This window comes from Brachyhypopomus gauderio, unplaced genomic scaffold, assembly GCF_052324685.1.
Source record: "Brachyhypopomus gauderio isolate BG-103 unplaced genomic scaffold, BGAUD_0.2 sc57, whole genome shotgun sequence".
In the NCBI taxonomy this organism is placed as follows: domain Eukaryota; kingdom Metazoa; phylum Chordata; class Actinopteri; order Gymnotiformes; family Hypopomidae; genus Brachyhypopomus; species Brachyhypopomus gauderio.
In genome coordinates this window covers 791879-811470 of record NW_027506880.1, presented here as the reverse complement: position 1 = coordinate 811470, position 19592 = coordinate 791879, and the positions used below count along the sequence as shown (strand labels likewise).

At 45.0% G+C, this 19592-nt stretch overlaps 1 long non-coding RNA gene and 9 other non-coding genes across 10 annotated transcripts; 1 reads left to right on the top strand and 9 right to left on the bottom strand.

The window, feature by feature from the left end:
• The first annotated feature begins 1696 nt into the window (after positions 1 to 1696).
• LOC143488906 (uncharacterized) lies at positions 1697 to 2769 on the top strand. The gene is made up of 3 exons (XR_013124574.1): positions 1697 to 1814; positions 1963 to 1997; positions 2319 to 2769. It is a non-coding gene; the product is annotated as an uncharacterized LOC143488906 (long non-coding RNA).
• An 8137-nt stretch (positions 2770 to 10906) lies between these two features.
• trnav-uac (transfer RNA valine (anticodon UAC)) lies at positions 10907 to 10979 on the bottom strand. Its single transcript has one exon. It is a non-coding gene; the product is annotated as a tRNA-Val (tRNA).
• A 445-nt stretch (positions 10980 to 11424) lies between these two features.
• trnav-aac (transfer RNA valine (anticodon AAC)) lies at positions 11425 to 11497 on the bottom strand. The gene has a single exon. It is a non-coding gene; the product is annotated as a tRNA-Val (tRNA).
• Positions 11498 to 11939: 442 nt separating this feature from the next.
• Positions 11940 to 12012, bottom strand: trnav-cac (transfer RNA valine (anticodon CAC)). The gene has a single exon. It is a non-coding gene; the product is annotated as a tRNA-Val (tRNA).
• A 954-nt stretch (positions 12013 to 12966) lies between these two features.
• Positions 12967 to 13039, bottom strand: trnav-cac (transfer RNA valine (anticodon CAC)). The gene has a single exon. It is a non-coding gene; the product is annotated as a tRNA-Val (tRNA).
• A 954-nt stretch (positions 13040 to 13993) lies between these two features.
• Positions 13994 to 14066, bottom strand: trnav-cac (transfer RNA valine (anticodon CAC)). The gene has a single exon. It is a non-coding gene; the product is annotated as a tRNA-Val (tRNA).
• Positions 14067 to 15020: 954 nt separating this feature from the next.
• Positions 15021 to 15093, bottom strand: trnav-cac (transfer RNA valine (anticodon CAC)). The gene has a single exon. It is a non-coding gene; the product is annotated as a tRNA-Val (tRNA).
• A 954-nt stretch (positions 15094 to 16047) lies between these two features.
• Positions 16048 to 16120, bottom strand: trnav-cac (transfer RNA valine (anticodon CAC)). Its single transcript has one exon. It is a non-coding gene; the product is annotated as a tRNA-Val (tRNA).
• Positions 16121 to 18101: 1981 nt separating this feature from the next.
• On the bottom strand, positions 18102 to 18174 carry trnav-cac (transfer RNA valine (anticodon CAC)). The gene has a single exon. It is a non-coding gene; the product is annotated as a tRNA-Val (tRNA).
• A 439-nt stretch (positions 18175 to 18613) lies between these two features.
• trnav-uac (transfer RNA valine (anticodon UAC)) lies at positions 18614 to 18686 on the bottom strand. Its single transcript has one exon. It is a non-coding gene; the product is annotated as a tRNA-Val (tRNA).
• Positions 18687 to 19592: the final 906 nt, after the last annotated feature.

Genomic DNA, 19592 nt, shown 5'->3' with positions numbered 1-19592 from the left:
TGCCCCTCTTCCTGAGGAAAGGTACAGGGAATGGAAACTGTGGAGGGACTCTCTAAAGGAACTTGAACAGCTCAAGATCCCGCGTCAATACACCTCCATCTCTCTCCGCCAAGTAAGTAATAAGGCCCTGTGTGTATTCTGTGATGCTTCCACCACTGCTATAGCTGCTGTTGCTTATGTGAGGACAGCCAATACGAGTGGCGATGCGGAAGTTGGGTTCGTGTTTGGCAAGGCCAAGCTCGCTCCACGTCCAGAAACCACAGTCCCAAGGCTCGAGCTGTGTGCTGCGGTCCTGGCTGTAGAGATTGCAGACACACTTGTAGATGAGATGGACACCATCTTCGATGCTGTGACCTTTTACACGGATAGTAAAGTGGTCCTAGGCTACATCCACAATGAATCAAGACGATTCCATGTTTATGTGAGCAATAGGGTGCAGCGAATTAGGAGGTCAACAAGCCCTAATCAATGGAAGTACGTGCCCTCCGGCCAAAACCCTGCTGACCACGGCTCACGAGCAGTCCCTGCAGGCAGTCTAAGTCACACCACATGGCTACGCGGACCACCATTCCTGTTGACAGCTAATGAAGTTGAACCAACGTCTAGTTCCTTTGACTTGGTCGACCCTAACTCTGACTCTGACATCCGCCCGCAGATCACTTGTCATTTCAACAGGGTTACCACTAAGCAACTCGGCCCTACACGTTTTGAGAGGTTCTCCAGCTGGCGGTCACTCAATCGAGCAGTTGCTAAACTTGTGCATGTCGCCCTCTCCTTCACACAGGGGAGCAGCTGCAAGGGTTGGCACATGCATGAAGGGCCCAATCCTACAGAAGACTTGGAGGAAGCGAGAAACATCATAATACGGGCGGTCCAACAAGATGCCTTCGCGGAGACTTTGGAATGCATTAGGGGAGGAATAGACATTCCCAAGCAGAGCCCGCTCCTTAGCCTGTGTCCTTACCTTGACAGTGCAGGCATCCTCAGGGTTGGAGGACGCTTGTCCAAGGCAAACATGGGTAGCAGAGAGGTTAGTCCTGTAATCTTACCTGGGCAGAGCCATGTCACAACCTTGCTAATCCGGCATTATCATGAGCAGGTCCAGCACCAAGGGCGGCACCTCACCGAGGGTGCGGTGCGAGCGGCAGGGCTGTGGATTATTAGTGGGAAACGTAGAAGCATCGTCTGTCAGTATTTTCATGGATATGTTTATGTATAAACATAAGATGTGTATATTTCTGCACAGTTTGTAATTTTATTGATGTAACCGTTGTTGATCATTTAGCATCTCGCTATTTCATATGTTAAGCTAGTTAGTATCTTGTTAGGCTAGTTCTAGGCTTTATGCTTGAAGTAGATGTACTAGATATGTTAATAAGTACATATTTTTTGCTGATTGTGTGTCTTATTTTGCTTCTTTATTTTAGTTTACCCCTTTGCACTCTGTTGGTTTGAATAAATTCTCCAAATCCAACTGGTGCGTTGTAGGAGTCATCTGTCTGTCTAATTAAGGAAGGGGAACTCTTTAATGAGGGCAGAACACTGTTCTCATCCCCACCCCTGAATGCTGATTTCACACACCTGTTTCCACTACAAGTTTCTTCACACAGCGCTTCACATTAGTCACACCAGTCTATGTAAATCTACAGATGCTTCTTTGTCCTCCTCCCCTGTCCAATTTCACACCATAGGAACATCACCACTTGATATAATTCTGTGTTCAACGCAGAACTGTTCTTGTTTGCTGCACGAGCTGTTACCTCACGCTGCTCTTTGTCTTAACCCCTTGCTTTGCATGAATTCACAGCTTGTTGGTGAGCTTAATGACCTGAAGTCTGTTCTGGCACAGAACAGTGTTGTTTCTGCTAGTATGCCTTGGTAGTTCTGTTTTGATTTAATTACTTTAGTGTGCTTCTGTAATTTCAATGTGCTTCTTTGATTTCAGTGTGTTTTTTCCCCCAGTTTGGCTTTGGTTCCTGGATGCCATGGAGATATTGGTGAATAGTCCATCACCATTTCCATTATTCTCCTGCTAGAGCATGTTTACATGTGTAGTATGTAGACTCTGAACAGAATATTTAATTGGTTCTCATGAAATTATCTGAGCATCTCTGCTCAATTGTTAGTCATGAGCTACAAGACATTTGAGCTACATTTGAGTTTCACATGAAGCTAAAAAGTTAGAAACAAAATCTACCTTATTGAATATATGTTATTAGTTTGTCATCCAATGTAGACCAGAAGAGGATAGTTTTTTTCACATTGTGCCCATGACGACATCAAGACAGGATGTAATTTATTCTCTTATGGAGGTGCAGTATGTCTTTAGAGCCTAAGCTTTCACCTTAAGAAAGAGAAGCGATAGATGGGGTCTTGGACGAGGACAAAAGTGAATAATGTGTTCTCAACGGCTTGAAAGCAAGATGGAAAAGAATTTTGCTTTATTAGGATGTGAAACAGACTCGATGCATAGAAGGTGATTGATATGCAAAACCTAGGTTGGGATGTTTCCTTTCATTTATAATTATAGCGAAAAACACTCAAGCTAAATCTGGGAATGACTTTTGTGTTTCTCATTTTGCTTCCAGGGATAAGTAATGTTTTGAAAGTGACAAGCACAAAAGCTGGTGATTCATCTGATTCAATAAATACCTAAAATGTTCTCTAAACCAGCATGTTGAAGGCTAACTGCGCGACCTTTGTTTCATGCTGCCTGTCTCTGTATGTTTCTCTCCATCTGTACAGCTGACTGGCTACCAGATTGACCACATTAAGAAAGGGAGCAACTCTCCCAATGGCTTCTCACAGCACTGTATTAGACCTGCAAACACAGGATAATGCAGTTGGATAATACATGTAAAGTTTAGGAAATACTCTTTGTGATATTTGTATATATAGTGTAAAGTATGTAATTATACAATGTTTATAAGGGAATAAAATTCTTAAGATATAATACAGATAAACTCATGTTGGAGGGAAGAAAGGAAGAATTACAAGCAAAATCATTTGCACTGACCGTCTGCCATCTAGTGGTGAGCAAGTGGAAGGGTATTTTAGATACACCATACCGTTGCACTCCACAGAGCATCTTCATTTCATTATTATAAATCAGATTGCACGTTTAGAGAAAAACTGTGCAGGGCTGTAGTCAAGCAAACTAGCTCACTCCATCTGATAGCAGCAGCCCTTGTAAATAAAGCTTGGGAAAATGATGGTCAGGTCACTGTACAGAACAACTTAGTCAAACAAAACAAGTGATTAGATGAAGACAGACGTATGTTCGACGTGGTAAAATACACAGCACTGTGTCATTCTGGACATTGGGTGAGTAGGATCCAGTGTTTTACAGAAGAGAAGCAAACAGTTTCCAAAGGACCGAAAAAAATCAACGGTAGGAGCGTGGCACTGATGGGACAGATGATTAATCTTTGAACATGAGCGTGAAGTGACCTGACAATAAAATCAAAGTCAAAAACACATGTTGTGTAGATTGTTGCAGACGGGACCACCCCAAAATAGAAGTCTAGTGATATCAAATGTAAGGTTCAAATGTAGACTTATTTGATTACATATTAAATTGTTATAGTAATTAAAGAACAAAACACACACGCAAAGACTAGACAAACAAAAAACGGTGTACAAACAATGAACAGACGAGACCCACACATGCGCGTTCTGTACAATAGTGACGTGCCGCTCAGGTTCGCAGTCGCTCCCCCACATAAAACACAAGACACACGGGGAGCGAGGCGACAGTGACGAGCGGCACCAGCATCACACACAAAACACTTAACATTTAACACAAACGAGCGACGCACATTGATCAACAATCCCGTTCATGCGTACATACGTCGGACTTCTGAAAGTTTTCCCTCTGGACAAAGCAGGCCGCCAAGACCAGGACTGGTTCCTCTCTCCCTTGCAGACCTGTTTTGCTCCTCCAGTGAACAGTTCCCCAAGTACTCGAGGAACTTGGGAAGGGCTGACTGATCCTCTTCTTCTGCGGCCACAGCGTTAGGGAGCACAGTGGGCAGTGTGTGGAGACACTTGTATGTTATTCTGCTATGCTTACCCTTGGGCATCCTGGGTGGCTGGTCTTTCTGTAACGAGGGGTCAGGGCCGGCCCTTCAATTAGGCAAAATAGGCCTGTCCAGGGGGGCATGCGTGGATGCGTTTTTTATTTTTATTTTTGTTTTTTTACAAATGAACAATTAATAAAACTTGTTATTAGTAAATTAGTAAAACTTCCGGTGCCGCTCGAGTGGCTGCCTGTTACAGCAGCTCCCGCTCATTGTTTTTCTCTACTTTTCTTACTTTTCTTAATAACAGTTTAAGTTTACACACTTTTTTTACTCTGTCCGCACACTGTGGCAGTAAATTAGTGAAGTTTGCACTTTTTTTCATTATTTCTCGCGTATTATATACGCGACCGGGGATCCAGTGCACAGCATGCAGGACCCCATTGTTTACACTCGGGAGCAGCTTCTGGCGCTACGTGACTCAGCAGACGCCCCAGGTGAACGAGCTGAGGAGGAGACGCCGGGGGAATCGCGCGGGGGCTCTGCGCTGGGCGAGAAGGAGACGTTACAAACCAGTTCTCCCTTCCGTTACCATGGGCAATGTACGATCTCTCTCTAACAAGATGGACGAGTTAACGGCGCTGACCCGGCACGAGAGGGAATTCCGCGAGTATAGTGTTATGGTGTTTACGGAGACGTGGCTAACGGTGCTAACTCCGGACTCTCTCGTCTCTCTGGAAGGCTTTCACCTCACCCGGGCGGATAGGACAGAGGAAAGTGGTAAGAAGAAAGGAGGAGGACTGGCAGTGTTCGTGAATAGTGGATGGTGTAACGCTGGGCGCATCACTGTTAAGGAGCAGATCTGTTGTAAGGACATTGAACTGTTAGCAGTTAGCATGAGACCCTACTATCTACCGCGGGAGTTCTCACACGCTATCGCGATAGCTGCGTATGTTCACCCGTCTGCTAACGCCGATACTGCCTGTGACGTCCTGCACTCAGCAGTGTGCAGGATTCAGACCCAGCACCCCCAAGCCCTCCTTTTGATTTCGGGAGATTTTAACAACTGTTCTCCATCATCGACCCTGTCTATGTTCACCCAGTACGTTACCTGCAAAACCAGAGACAATAAGATACTGGATCTGTTTTATGCCAATACAAAGGGAGCATATATCTCATCACCCCTCCCTCCCCTGGGAAGATCGGATCACAACCTGGTTCATCTTCTCCCTGTATACAAACCCCTTGTACACAGAGAACCAGCCATCACCCGCACAGTGAAGAAATGGACTGTGGAGTCTGAAGAGGCTTTGAAAGACTGTTTCAGCACAACACTGTAGGAGGAACTGTGTGATCCACATGGGGAGGATCTTGATGGTCTCACACACTGCATAACAGACTATGTGAACTTCTGTGTGGAGAACACCGTACCCACCAAGACTGTTCGGTGTTTCTCCAACAACAAACCCTGGATTAACCCTGATATAAAGATCAGGTGACAAAGAGGAGATGAATGGTGTACAGAGGGAACTGAGGAGAAAGATCAGAGAGGGGAAGGCCAGCTACAGGAGGAAGATGGAGGTCCAGCTGCAGCAGAATAACGTCAGAGGAGTCTGGAATAGCCTTAAAACTATTTCCGGCCACAAGAAGCCTGACTCCCAGGCTGGTGGGGACCAGAAGTGGGTGAATGAACTCAACCTGTTCTTTAATAGGTTTGATCACTCACCTGCCCCCTCCACTTCACAGACACCACAGCTGGGATCTCCCTGTCTGGCACCATCAGCATATTGCCCCACACCCTCTTTTACACCCAACCCCCTCCCTTTCAACTCACAACCTCCACCAAACAGCTCTCCTGCTGACACTCACTCCAGCAGCCAGCCCCCCTCACTCAACCCCCCTACCAAAAGGCTCTCCTGCTGACACACATTCCAGCAGTCAGCCCCCCCCACTTCAGTCTGGCATTTACCACGTCCCAGGTGAGAGTTGAACTCAGGAGGATCAAGATCAGGAAGGCTGCAGGCCCAGATGGAATCAGCTCAAGGCTTCTCAAGTCCTGTGCCGACGAGTTGTGTGGTGTTGCCGGACACATCTTTAATCTCAGTCTGAGATTAGGGAGAGTTCCAAAGCTGTGGAAAACATCTTGCATGGTACCAGTGCCAAAGACCCCATACCCGAAAGACTTTAATAGTTATAGGCCAATGGCACTGACTTCACACCTGATGAAGAAGCCTGGAGAGACTGCTTCTTGTCCACCTCCACCCCCTGGTGAGTCCAGCAATGGACCCACTTCATTTTGCCTACCAACCTGGCATTGGAGTGGAGGATGCCATCATCCACCTTCTACACAGGTCTCTCTCTCACCTGGAGAATGCTGGGAGCATTGTGAGAATCATGTTTTTTTATTTCTCTAGTGCTTTCAATACAATCCAGCCCATACTACTGAAGGACAAGCTGGAGTGCGCTGGTTTGGACCATCACCTCGCCACCTGGATCTTGGACTACCTCACAAACTGACCTCAGTATGTGAGGACACAAGACTGCCAGTCTGACGTGGTTGTCTGCAGTACGGGGGCTCCTCAGAGAACAGTCCTTGCTCCCTTTCTCTTCACTCTCTACACTGCTGACTTCAAGTACAGCTCTGCCAGCTGCCACCTGCAGAAGTTCTCAGACGACTCCGCTATTGTCAACCTCATCAGTGAGGGAGACGACAGGGAATACAGAGAACTGACGCAGGACTTTGTGGATTGGTGCCAGAGGAACTGCTTGCAGATTAACACCAGGTAAACAAAAGAACTGGTAGTGGACTTCCGCAGGGCCAAACACTCTTCTCCTGTACCAGTGAACATCCAGGGAATGGACATTGAGATGGTGAGGTCCTACAAGTACCTGGGTGTTCATCTCAACAACAAGCTGGACTGGACTGACAACACAGCTGCACTTTACCAGAAGGGTCAGAGCAGACTACATCTCCTGGGGAGACTCAGGTCCTTTGGAGTGGAGTGCGCGCTCCTGAGGACCTTCTTCGATGCTGTGGTGGCATCAGCCATCTTTTATGGAGTGGTCTGCTGGGGCAGCAGCATCTCCACTGCTGACAGGAGGAGACTGAACAAAATCATTAAGAAATCCAGCTCTGTCCTGGGGGGCCATCTTGACCCGGTGGAGGTGGTGGGAGACAGGAGAATGAGGACTAAATTCAAGCACATGTTGAAGAACCTGTCCCATCCCATTCACCAATCCCTGTCAGCACTGAGCAGCTCCTTCAGTGCCCGGCTGCTGCACCCGCGCTGTGTGAAGGAGAGATACCGCAGGTCCTTCCTTCCAGCCGCTGTCAGACTGTACAACAACCACTGCTCTCCATAGCTCACCTGTACTGTACAAAAATCTCCTCACTGTACTTTACTGCTCCTACTGTTTTTCCATGTGCAATATCATATTATATTCAGGTATAATTGTTAGGTATCATTTGACTTTCGTCTAGTGGTTTTTCAAGCTTAGAGTACCTTGTTTTCAGGACTGTAGTGGATACATATGTTAGTTTATGGCAGAGGTCACCAACAGGCGGACCGCGGTCCGGATCCAAACCCGAACGCAGTCCTGTCCGGACCCAATCTCATTCCTGATTAACTGTCCTATTATCCTCAAATATACTACTACACGATTCGTCCTTGGGGTCAATTTGACCCCAGGGATATTTGACTCTAGAAAATGATTTACAGAATATTGTTGACCACATTTTTGGGACAGGCACAGGGCCGGCCCCACAGGGGGGGTGGGGGTGGTGGGGCAAAAGGGGGCGTTGCCCCCTCAGGCGTTGTGTCCCACCCCCTCAATGTAAATAATAAGACCCATTTGTTTTACTTATTTTATTTATCGCTACACGGCGCCCCCTCACCCGCCCGGTACCCCCCCTGGTCAACAGCTTACGTTCGCCACCCCCCCCCCCCCTTCGGTCAACAACTTACGTTCCCCCCCTCGGTCAACAATTTATAACCCCCCCCCCCCCCCCCCCCAGGTGATGTGCCCCGCCCCCTCAATGTAAATAATAAGACCCATTTATTTTACAACAATCGCTACACGGCGCCCCCTCAACCGCTCGGCCCCCCCCTCGGTCAACAACTTACGTCCCCTCCCCACCCCCAGGCGATGTGTCCCGCCCCCTCAATGTAAAAAATAAGACCCATTTATTTTACAACAATCGCTACACGGCGCCCCCTCGGCCCCCCCCTCGGTCAACAACTTAAGTTCCCTGACCCCCCCCACCCCCAGGCGATGTGTCCCACCCCCTCAATGTAAATAATAAGACCCATTTATTTTACAATAATCGCTACACGGCGCCCCCTCACCCGCTGTCTTTTCCCTTTTTATTCTTTCTCTCCCCCTCTTTTCTTGGTCCACCTAACCCCAATAATTATCACTTTGCATATTGTTATAATTGCTATAATTGTCATTTGAACTGTACATAAAAACAAAGTTGTCCTCCAAAGATGGGGGGGTGGAGGTGGGCCATTAAAAAAAAAAAAAAAAAAAACAACTTATGTTCGCCACCCCCCTCGGTCAACAACTTATGTTCCCCACCCCTCCTCCCCCACGGTCAACAACTTACATTGCCGCCCCCCCCCCCCCCCCCTCCGGGTCAACCATTTACATTCGCCACCCCGAAATTTTCTGATGCCCCCCCACTGTATAGCCTATGTCCTGACACCGGCCCTGGACAGGCACTTTATTTATTTGTTGAATACATAAATAGCCCCTTGAAAATCTGTGAGTTGACCTGTCCTCTAGCGCCATCATCAGGCCAAACTTTTAAATTAGAATGAATTTATCTTGAATTTTTCATACAACCCCTGAGGACCACCGATGGGTGCAATATGTGTTCAGCACATTGAAAAAAAGTCATCATGAAAATGTTATGCTTTATCACTTGTCCCCATCAAATTAGGAAAATATGTCCGGACCCAGAATAAATATTTCTTAATTTTGACGGGAGAATTCATTTTAAACCGGAGCATTTATTTCAGCGCTATTGAAAAAAACACTCCGTCATGAGTGTTACGTTCGCCACCCACCCCCCCCCCCGCTCAACAACTTACGTTCGCCACCCCCCCTCCCGTCCCCCGGACCGCTGGTCAGGGCTATCTGCCAAATTTGGCCCGCGGAACAATATAGTTGATTACCCCTGGTTTAAGGATTATGAATGGGGCACCATCCTGATTGCTCAGGAACCAGTATTGTGATAACGGAGATAGGTGGAATATGGCTTGATCAGTCTCATTACTAAAGAGTTAAGTTCTGGTTCCGCGCGGTGACTTAATACCATCGACCAAAATATGCATTTACCACCGTGACCAGATGAATAAATGTCCACATTTATTAAATGGTTAATATTACAATTGATATGAAGAGTAGCATATGGAATGATTTGGCTCAAATTGAAATTAAACCTATATGTCAGGGTTCTGCGGACCAAATTTGGCTCTGAGCGGTCCGGGGGACGGGAGGGGGTATGTGGCGAACATAAGTTGTTGAGTGGGGGGGTGGCGGCAAACGTAAGTTGTTGAGCGGGACGGGGGGGGGGGGGGGGGGGGGGGGTGGTGGTGGTGGTGGTGGTGAACGTAACTTGTTGGAGGGGATTTCGCGAACGTCAATTGTTGAGCGGGGGGGTTGGGGGCGAACGTAACACTCGTGACGGAGTGTTTTTTTCAATAGCGCTGAATAGCTTAATCAGGAATGAGATTGAACGCAGTCCTGTCCGGATCCAGACCGCGGTCCGCCTGTTGGCGACCTCTGGGCTAAGCTGTACCTCTACTCTCCTTAAAGACAAAACATTCAAATCCAAGAGCCAAATGTTGTCTTCATTCATTATTTTTGTAACCAGGAACCAGGGACCTTTCACATGTTAGGCGAACGTGATGACCACTACACTACAGAAACCTGACGTATTGATCTAATTTTGAAATCTCACGAGCTCTTCCTCATTTTTTGGGGCATGAACGTCATTCTGCCAAGATTGCCTAAGCAGTAGGTCTTCTCAGCTTTTAGACAAAACATTCACATTCAAACACCAATTATTGTCTTCATTCGTTCCCTTTCTAACACAATCTTCTACAATCAACCGTGTAGCATGAGTTTTCCATGTTGGGAGACAACATGACAAAGCACTAGGCAACTTTCCACTAAGTTTCATTTTGATTGAACCAGCTGCATTGATACTGCTTTCAAGCTAAATGGGGGTTTATCACATTCCTGTATCGATCACATAATGAGACAGACTGCTCACTGTGAGGATCTAAAGGAAAGCGCTCCCCGATAGCCTTTCCATGGGCAACCTACCACAAAACAGCAGTTGAGTGTCTGTCATTCTATCAAGAAGGATGTTTCTGCCTGGTATCGAACCAGGGACCTTTCGCGTGTGAGGCGAACGTGATGACCACTACACTAAAGAAACCTCACTTAGTACTCTTGGGCATATTTCTCGTGGGCTTTTCCTCACTCTATCAGAGCATGGACGTCATCATGTCAACACTGGCTATGCTGTAGGTCTTCTCTTCTTTCAGACAAAACATTTACATCCAAACACCAAATGTTGTCTTCATTCCGTTCCTTTGTAAAACAGTTACTTCTACAAATCACCTGCATAGCATAACTTTTCTATGTTGGGAGACAACATAAAGCACGGGGCAAGTTTCCACTTAGTGTCATTTTTATTGCACGGGCTGCAGTAGTACCGCCATCAAGGTACATCGAGTTTTAGCTAATTCCTTGTCGATCACATAATGAGGAAGACTTCTCCCTGTGAGGATCTAAATGGAAGAGCCCGCCAATGGCCTTTCCACTGACAACCTACCACAAAACAGCAGTTGTTTGTGTCATCCTATCAAGAAGAATGTTTCTGCCTGGTATCGAACCAGGGACCTTTCGCGTGTAAGGCGAACGTGATGACCACTACACTACAGAAACCTCACTGGTCACATGTTATCGCATATCTCCCATGGACTTTTACTCATTCTTTCCGAGCATGGAATTCATCTTGTCAACACTGGCTAAGCTGTACGTCTACTCTCCTTAAAGACAAAACATTCACATCCAAGAGCCAAATGTTGTCTTCATTCCTTACTTTTGTAACAGTAACTTCTACGAAGCAACTAAGTAGCAAGAGTTTTCTTTGTGCGGAGACAACATGACAAGGCACCAGGCAACTTTCCAATAAGTTTCATTTTGATTTAGCAAGCTGCTTTAGAATTGCCATCAACCTATATGGGGGTTTAACACATTCCTGTGTCGATAACATAATGAGGCAGACGTCTCACTGTGATGACCTAAAGGGAACATCTCCACGATGGCCTTCCCATAGGCATCCTAGCAAAAAATGCCACTTGTGTGTCTGGCATCTGATCAAGAAGCATGTTTCTGCCTGGTATCGAACCAGGGACCTTTCGCGTGTTAGGCGAACGTGATGACCACTACACTACAGAAACCTGACATACTGATCCAATTTTGAAATCTCACGAGCTCTTCCTCATTTTTTGTGGCATGAACGTCATTCTGCCAACATTGCCTAAGCAGTAGGTCTTCTCAGCTTTTCAACAAAACATTCACATTCAAACACCAATTATTGTCTTCATTCGTTCCCTTTCTAACACAAACTTCTACAAATCAACCGTGTAGCATGAGTTTTCCATGTTGGGAGACAACATGACAAAGCACTAGGCAACTTTCCACTAAGTTTCATTTTGATTCAACCAGCTGCATTGATACTGCTTTCAAACTAAATGGGGGTGAATCACATTGCAGTATCGATCGCATAATGAGACAGACTGCTCATTGTGAGGATCTAAAGGAAAGCGCTCCCCGATAGCCTTTCCATGGGCACCCTACCACAAAACAGCAGTTGAGTGTCTGTCATTCTGTCAAAAAGGATGTTTCTGCCTGGTATCGAACCAGGGACCTTTCGCGTGTGAGGCGAACGTGATGACCACTACACTACAGAAACCTCACTTAGTACTCTTGGGCATATTTCTCGTGGGCTTTTCCTCACTCTATCAGAGCATGGAAGTCATCATGTCAACACTGGCTATGCTGTAGGTCTTCTCTTCTTTCAGACAAAACATTTACATCCAAACACCAAATGTTGTCTTCATTCCGTTCCTTTGTAAAACAGTTACTTCTACAAATCACCTGCATAGCATAACTTTTCTATGTTGGGAGACAACATAAAGCACGGGGCAAGTTTCCACTTAGTGTCATTTTTATTGCACGGGCTGCAGTAGTACCGCCATCAAGGTACATCGAGTTTTAGCTAATTCCTTGTCGATCACATAATGAGGAAGACTTCTCCCTGTGAGGATCTAAATGGAAGAGCCCCCCAATGGCCTTTCCACTGACAACCTACCACAAAACAGCAGTTGTTTGTGTCATCCTATCAAGAAGAGTGTTTTTGCCTGGTATCGAACCAGAGACCTTTCGCGTGTTAGGCAAACTTGATGACAATTACACTACAGAAACCTGACATACTGATCCAATTTTGAAATCTCACGAGCTCTTCCTCATTTTTTGTGGCATGAACGTCATTCTGCCAACATTGCCTAAGCAGTAGGTCTTCTCAGCTTTTCAACAAAACATTCACATTCAAACACCAATTATTGTCTTCATTCGTTCCCTTTCTAACACAAACTTCTACAAATCAACCGTGTAGCATGAGTTTTCCATGTTGGGAGACAACATGACAAAGCACTAGGCAACTTTCCACTAAGTTTCATTTTGATTCAACCAGCTGCATTGATACTGCTTTCAAGCTAAATGGGGGTTTATCACATTCCTGTATCGATCACATAATGAGACAGACTGCTCACTGTGAGGATCTAAAGGAAAGCGCTCCCCGATAGCCTTTCCATGGGCAACCTACCACAAAACAGCAGTTGAGTGTCTGTCATTCTATCAAGAAGGATGTTTCTGCCTGGTATCGAACCAGGGACCTTTCGCGTGTGAGGCGAACGTGATGACCACTACACTACAGAAACCTCACTTAGTACTCTTGGGCATATTTCTCGTGGGCTTTTCCTCACTCTATCAGAGCATGGAAGTCATCATGTCAACACTGGCTATGCTGTAGGTCTTCTCTTCTTTCAGACAAAACATTTACATCCAAACACCAAATGTTGTCTTCATTCCGTTCCTTTGTAAAACAGTTACTTCTACAAATCACCTGCATAGCATAACTTTTCTATGTTGGGAGACAACATAAAGCACGGGGCAAGTTTCCACTTAGTGTCATTTTTATTGCACGGGCTGCAGTAGTACCGCCATCAAGGTACATCGAGTTTTAGCTAATTCCTTGTCGATCACATAATGAGGAAGACTTCTCCCTGTGAGGATCTAAATGGAAGAGCCCCCCAATGGCCTTTCCACTGACAACCTACCACAAAACAGCAGTTGTTTGTGTCATCCTATCAAGAAGAGTGTTTTTGCCTGGTATCGAACCAGAGACCTTTCGCGTGTTAGGCAAACGTGATGACAACTACACTACAGAAACCTGATATACTGATCCAATTTTGAAATCTCACGAGCTCTTCCTCATTTTTTGTGGCATGAACGTCATTCTGCCAACATTGCCTAAGCAGTAGGTCTTCTCAGCTTTTCAACAAAACATTCACATTCAAACACCAATTATTGTCTTCATTCGTTCCCTTTCTAACACAAACTTCTACAAATCAACCGTGTAGCATGAGTTTTCCATGTTGGGAGACAACATGACAAAGCACTAGGCAACTTTCCACTAAGTTTCATTTTGATTCAACCAGCTGCATTGATACTGCTTTCAAGCTAAATGGGGGTTTATCACATTCCTGTATCGATCACATAATGAGACAGACTGCTCACTGTGAGGATCTAAAGGAAAGCGCTCCCCGATAGCCTTTCCATGGGCAACCTACCACAAAACAGCAGTTGAGTGTCTGTCATTCTATCAAGAAGGATGTTTCTGCCTGGTATCGAACCAGGGACCTTTCGCGTGTGAGGCGAACGTGATGACCACTACACTACAGAAACCTCACTTAGTACTCTTGGGCATATTTCTCGTGGGCTTTTCCTCACTCTATCAGAGCATGGAAGTCATCATGTCAACACTGGCTATGCTGTAGGTCTTCTCTTCTTTCAGACAAAACATTTACATCCAAACACCAAATGTTGTCTTCATTCCGTTCCTTTGTAAAACAGTTACTTCTACAAATCACCTGCATAGCATAACTTTTCTATGTTGGGAGACAACATAAAGCACGGGGCAAGTTTCCACTTAGTGTCATTTTTATTGCACGGGCTGCAGTAGTACCGCCATCAAGGTACATCGAGTTTTAGCTAATTCCTTGTCGATCACATAATGAGGAAGACTTCTCCCTGTGAGGATCTAAATGGAAGAGCCCCCCAATGGCCTTTCCACTGACAACCTACCACAAAACAGCAGTTGTTTGTGTCATCCTATCAAGAAGAGTGTTTTTGCCTGGTATCGAACCAGAGACCTTTCGCGTGTTAGGCAAACGTGATGACCACTACACTACAGAAACCTGACATACTGATCCAATTTTGAAATCTCACGAGCTCTTCCTCATTTTTTGTGGCATGAACGTCATTCTGCCAACATTGCCTAAGCAGTAGGTCTTCTCAGCTTTTCAACAAAACATTCACATTCAAACACCAATTATTGTCTTCATTCGTTCCCTTTCTAACACAAACTTCTACAAATCAACCATGTAGCATGAGTTTTCCATGTTGGGAGACAACATGACAAAGCACTAGGCAACTTTCCACTAAGTTTCATTTTGATTCAACCAGCTGCATTGATACTGCTTTCAAGCTAAATGGGGGTTTATCACATTCCTGTATCGATCACATAATGAGACAGACTGCTCACTGTGAGGATCTAAAGGAAAGCGCTCCCCGATAGCCTTTCCATGGGCAACCTACCACAAAACAGCAGTTGAGTGTCTGTCATTCTATCAAGAAGGATGTTTCTGCCTGGTATCAAACCAGGGACCTTTCGCGTGTGAGGCGAACGTGATGACCACTACACTACAGAAACCTCACTTAGTACTCTTGGGCATATTTCTCGTGGGCTTTTCCTCACTCTATCAGAGCATGGAAGTCATCATGTCAACACTGGCTATGCTGTAGGTCTTCTCTTCTTTCAGACAAAACATTTACATCCAAACACCAAATGTTGTCTTCATTCCGTTCCTTTGTAAAACAGTTACTTCTACAAATCACCTGCATAGCATAACTTTTCTATGTTGGGAGACAACATAAAGCACGGGGCAAGTTTCCACTTAGTGTCATTTTTATTGCACGGGCTGCAGTAGTACCGCCATCAAGGTACATCGAGTTTTAGCTAATTCCTTGTCGATCACATAATGAGGAAGACTTCTCCCTGTGAGGATCTAAATGGAAGAGCCCCCCAATGGCCTTTCCACTGACAACCTACCACAAAACAGCAGTTGTTTGTGTCATCCTATCAAGAAGAGTGTTTTTGCCTGGTATCGAACCAGAGACCTTTCGCGTGTTAGGCAAACGTGATGACAACTACACTACAGAAACCTGATATACTGATCCAATTTTGAAATCTCACGAGCTCTTCCTCATTTTTTGTGGCATGAACGTCATTCTGCCAACATTGCCTAAGCAGTAGGTCTTCTCAGCTTTTCAACAAAACATTCACATTCAAACACCAATTATTGTCTTCATTCGTTCCCTTTCTAACACAAACTTCTACAAATCAACCGTGTAGCATGAGTTTTCCATGTTGGGAGACAACATGACAATGCACTAGGCAACTTTCCACTAAGTTTCATTTTGATTCAACCAGCTGCATTGATACTGCTTTCAAGCTAAATGGGGGTTTATCACATTCCTGTATCGATCACATAATGAGACAGACTGCTCACTGTGAGGATCTAAAGGAAAGCGCTCCCCGATAGCCTTTCCATGGGCAACCTACCACAAAACAGCAGTTGAGTGTCTGTCATTCTATCAAGAAGGATGTTTCTGCCTGGTATCGAACCAGGGACCTTTCGCGTGTGAGGCGAACGTGATGACCACTACACTACAGAAACCTCACTTAGTACTCTTGGGCATATTTCTCGTGGGCTTTTCCTCACTCTATCAGAGCATGGAAGTCATCATGTCAACACTGGCTATGCTGTAGGTCTTCTCTTCTTTCAGACAAAACATTTACATCCAAACACCAAATGTTGTCTTCATTCCGTTCCTTTGTAAAACAGTTACTTCTACAAATCACCTGCATAGCATAACTTTTCTATGTTGGGAGACAACATAAAGCACGGGGCAAGTTTCCACTTAGTGTCATTTTTATTGCACGGGCTGCAGTAGTACCGCCATCAAGGTACATCGAGTTTTAGCTAATTCCTTGTCGATCACATAATGAGGAAGACTTCTCCCTGTGAGGATCTAAATGGAAGAGCCCCCCAATGGCCTTTCCACTGACAACCTACCACAAAACAGCAGTTGTTTGTGTCATCCTATCAAGAAGAGTGTTTTTGCCTGGTATCGAACCAGAGACCTTTCGCGTGTTAGGCAAACGTGATGACAACTACACTACAGAAACCTGATATACTGATCCAATTTTGAAATCTCACGAGCTCTTCCTCATTTTTTGTGGCATGAACGTCATTCTGCCAACATTGCCTAAGCAGTAGGTCTTCTCAGCTTTTCAACAAAACATTCACATTCAAACACCAATTATTGTCTTCATTCGTTCCCTTTCTAACACAAACTTCTACAAATCAACCGTGTAGCATGAGTTTTCCATGTTGGGAGACAACATGACAATGCACTAGGCAACTTTCCACTAAGTTTCATTTTGATTCAACCAGCTGCATTGATACTGCTTTCAAGCTAAATGGGGGTTTATCACATTCCTGTATCGATCACATAATGAGACAGACTGCTCACTGTGAGGATCTAAAGGAAAGCGCTCCCCGATAGCCTTTCCATGGGCAACCTACCACAAAACAGCAGTTGAGTGTCTGTCATTCTATCAAGAAGGATGTTTCTGCCTGGTATCGAACCAGGGACCTTTCGCGTGTGAGGCGAACGTGACGACCACTACACTACAGAAACCTCACTTAGTACTCTTGGGCATATTTCTCGTGGGCTTTTCCTCACTCTATCAGAGCATGGAAGTCATCATGTCAACACTGGCTATGCTGTAGGTCTTCTCTTCTTTCAGACAAAACATTTACATCCAAACACCAAATGTTGTCTTCATTCCGTTCCTTTGTAAAACAGTTACTTCTACAAATCACCTGCATAGCATAACTTTTCTATGTTGGGAGACAACATAAAGCACGGGGCAAGTTTCCACTTAGTGTCATTTTTATTGCACGGGCTGCAGTAGTACCGCCATCAAGGTACATCGAGTTTTAGCTAATTCCTTGTCGATCACATAATGAGGAAGACTTCTCCCTGTGAGGATCTAAATGGAAGAGCCCCCCAATGGCCTTTCCACTGACAACCTACCACAAAACAGCAGTTGTTTGTGTCATCCTATCAAGAAGAGTGTTTTTGCCTGGTATCGAACCAGAGACCTTTCGCGTGTTAGGCGAACGTGATGACAACTACACTACAGAAACCTGACATACTGATCCAATTTTGAAATCTCACGAGCTCTTCCTCATTTTTTGTGGCATGAACGTCATTCTGCCAACATTGCCTAAGCAGTAGGTCTTCTCAGCTTTTCAACAAAACATTCACATTCAAACACCAATTATTGTCTTCATTCGTTCCCTTTCTAACACAAACTTCTACAAATCAACCATGTAGCATGAGTTTTCCATGTTGGGAGACAACATGACAAAGCACTAGGCAACTTTCCACTAAGTTTCATTTTGATTCAACCAGCTGCATTGATACTGCTTTCAAGCTAAATGGGGGTTTATCACATTCCTGTATCGATCACATAATGAGACAGACTGCTCACTGTGAGGATCTAAAGGAAAGCGCTCCCCGATAGCCTTTCCATGGGCAACCTACCACAAAACAGCAGTTGAGTGTCTGTCATTCTATCAAGAAGGATGTTTCTGCCTGGTATCGAACCAGGGACCTTTCGCGTGTGAGGCGAACGTGATGACCACTACACTACAGAAACCTCACTTAGTACTCTTGGGCATATTTCTCGTGGGCTTTTCCTCACTCTATCAGAGCATGGAAGTCATCATGTCAACACTGGCTATGCTGTAGGTCTTCTCTTCTTTCAGACAAAACATTTACATCCAAACACCAAATGTTGTCTTCATTCCCTTCCTTTGTAAAACAGTTACTTCTACAAATCACCTGCATAGCATAACTTTTCTATGTTGGGAGACAACATAAAGCATGGGGCAAGTTTCCACTTAGTGTCATTTTTATTGCACGGGCTGCAGTAGTACCGCCATCAAGGTACATCGAGTTTTAGCTAATTCCTTGTCGATCACATAATGAGGAAGACTTCTCCCTGTGAGGATCTAAATGGAAGAGCCCCCCAATGGCCTTTCCACTGACAACCTACCACAAAACAGCAGTTGTTTGTGTCATCCTATCAAGAAGAATGTTTCTGCCTGGTATCGAACCAGGGACCTTTCGCGTGTAAGGCGAACATGATGACCACTACACTACAGAAACCTCACTGGTCACATGTTATCGCATATCTCCCATGGACTTTTACTCATTCTTTCCGAGCATGGAATTAATCTTGTCAACACTGGCTAAGCTGTACGTCTACTCTCCTTAAAGACAAAACATTCACATCCAAGAGCCAAATGTTGTCTTCATTCCTTACTTTTGTAACAGTAACTTCTACGAAGCAACTAAGTAGCAAGAGTTTTCTTTGTGCGGAGACAACATGACAAGGCACCAGGCAACTTTCCAATAAGTTTCATTTTGATTTAGCAAGCTGCTTTAGAATTGCCATCAACCTATATGGGGGTTTAACACATTCCTGTGTCGATAACATAATGAGGCAGACGTCTCACTGTGATGACCTAAAGGGAACATCTCCACGATGGCCTTCCCATAGGCATCCTAGCAAAAAATGCCACTTGTGTGTCTGGCATCTGATCAAGAAGCATGTTTCTGCCTTTCGCGTGTTAGGCGAACGTGATGACCACTACACTACAGAAACCTGACATACTGATCCAATTTTGAAATCTCACGAGCTCTTCCTCATTTTTTGTGGCATGAATGTCATTCTGCCAACATTGCCTAAGCAGTAGGTCTTCTCAGCTTTTCAACAAAACATTCACATTCAAACACCAATTATTGTCTTCATTCGTTCCCTTTCTAACACAAACTTCTACAAATCAACCGTGTAGCATGAGTTTTCCATGTTGGGAGACAACATGACAAAGCACTAGGCAACTTTCCACTAAGTTTCATTTTGATTCAACCAGCTGCATTGATACTGCTTTCAAACTAAATGGGGGTGAATCACATTGCAGTATCGATCTCATAATGAGACAGACTGCTCATTGTGAGGATCTAAAGGAAAGCGCTCCCCGATAGCCTTTCCATGGGCAACCTACCACAAAA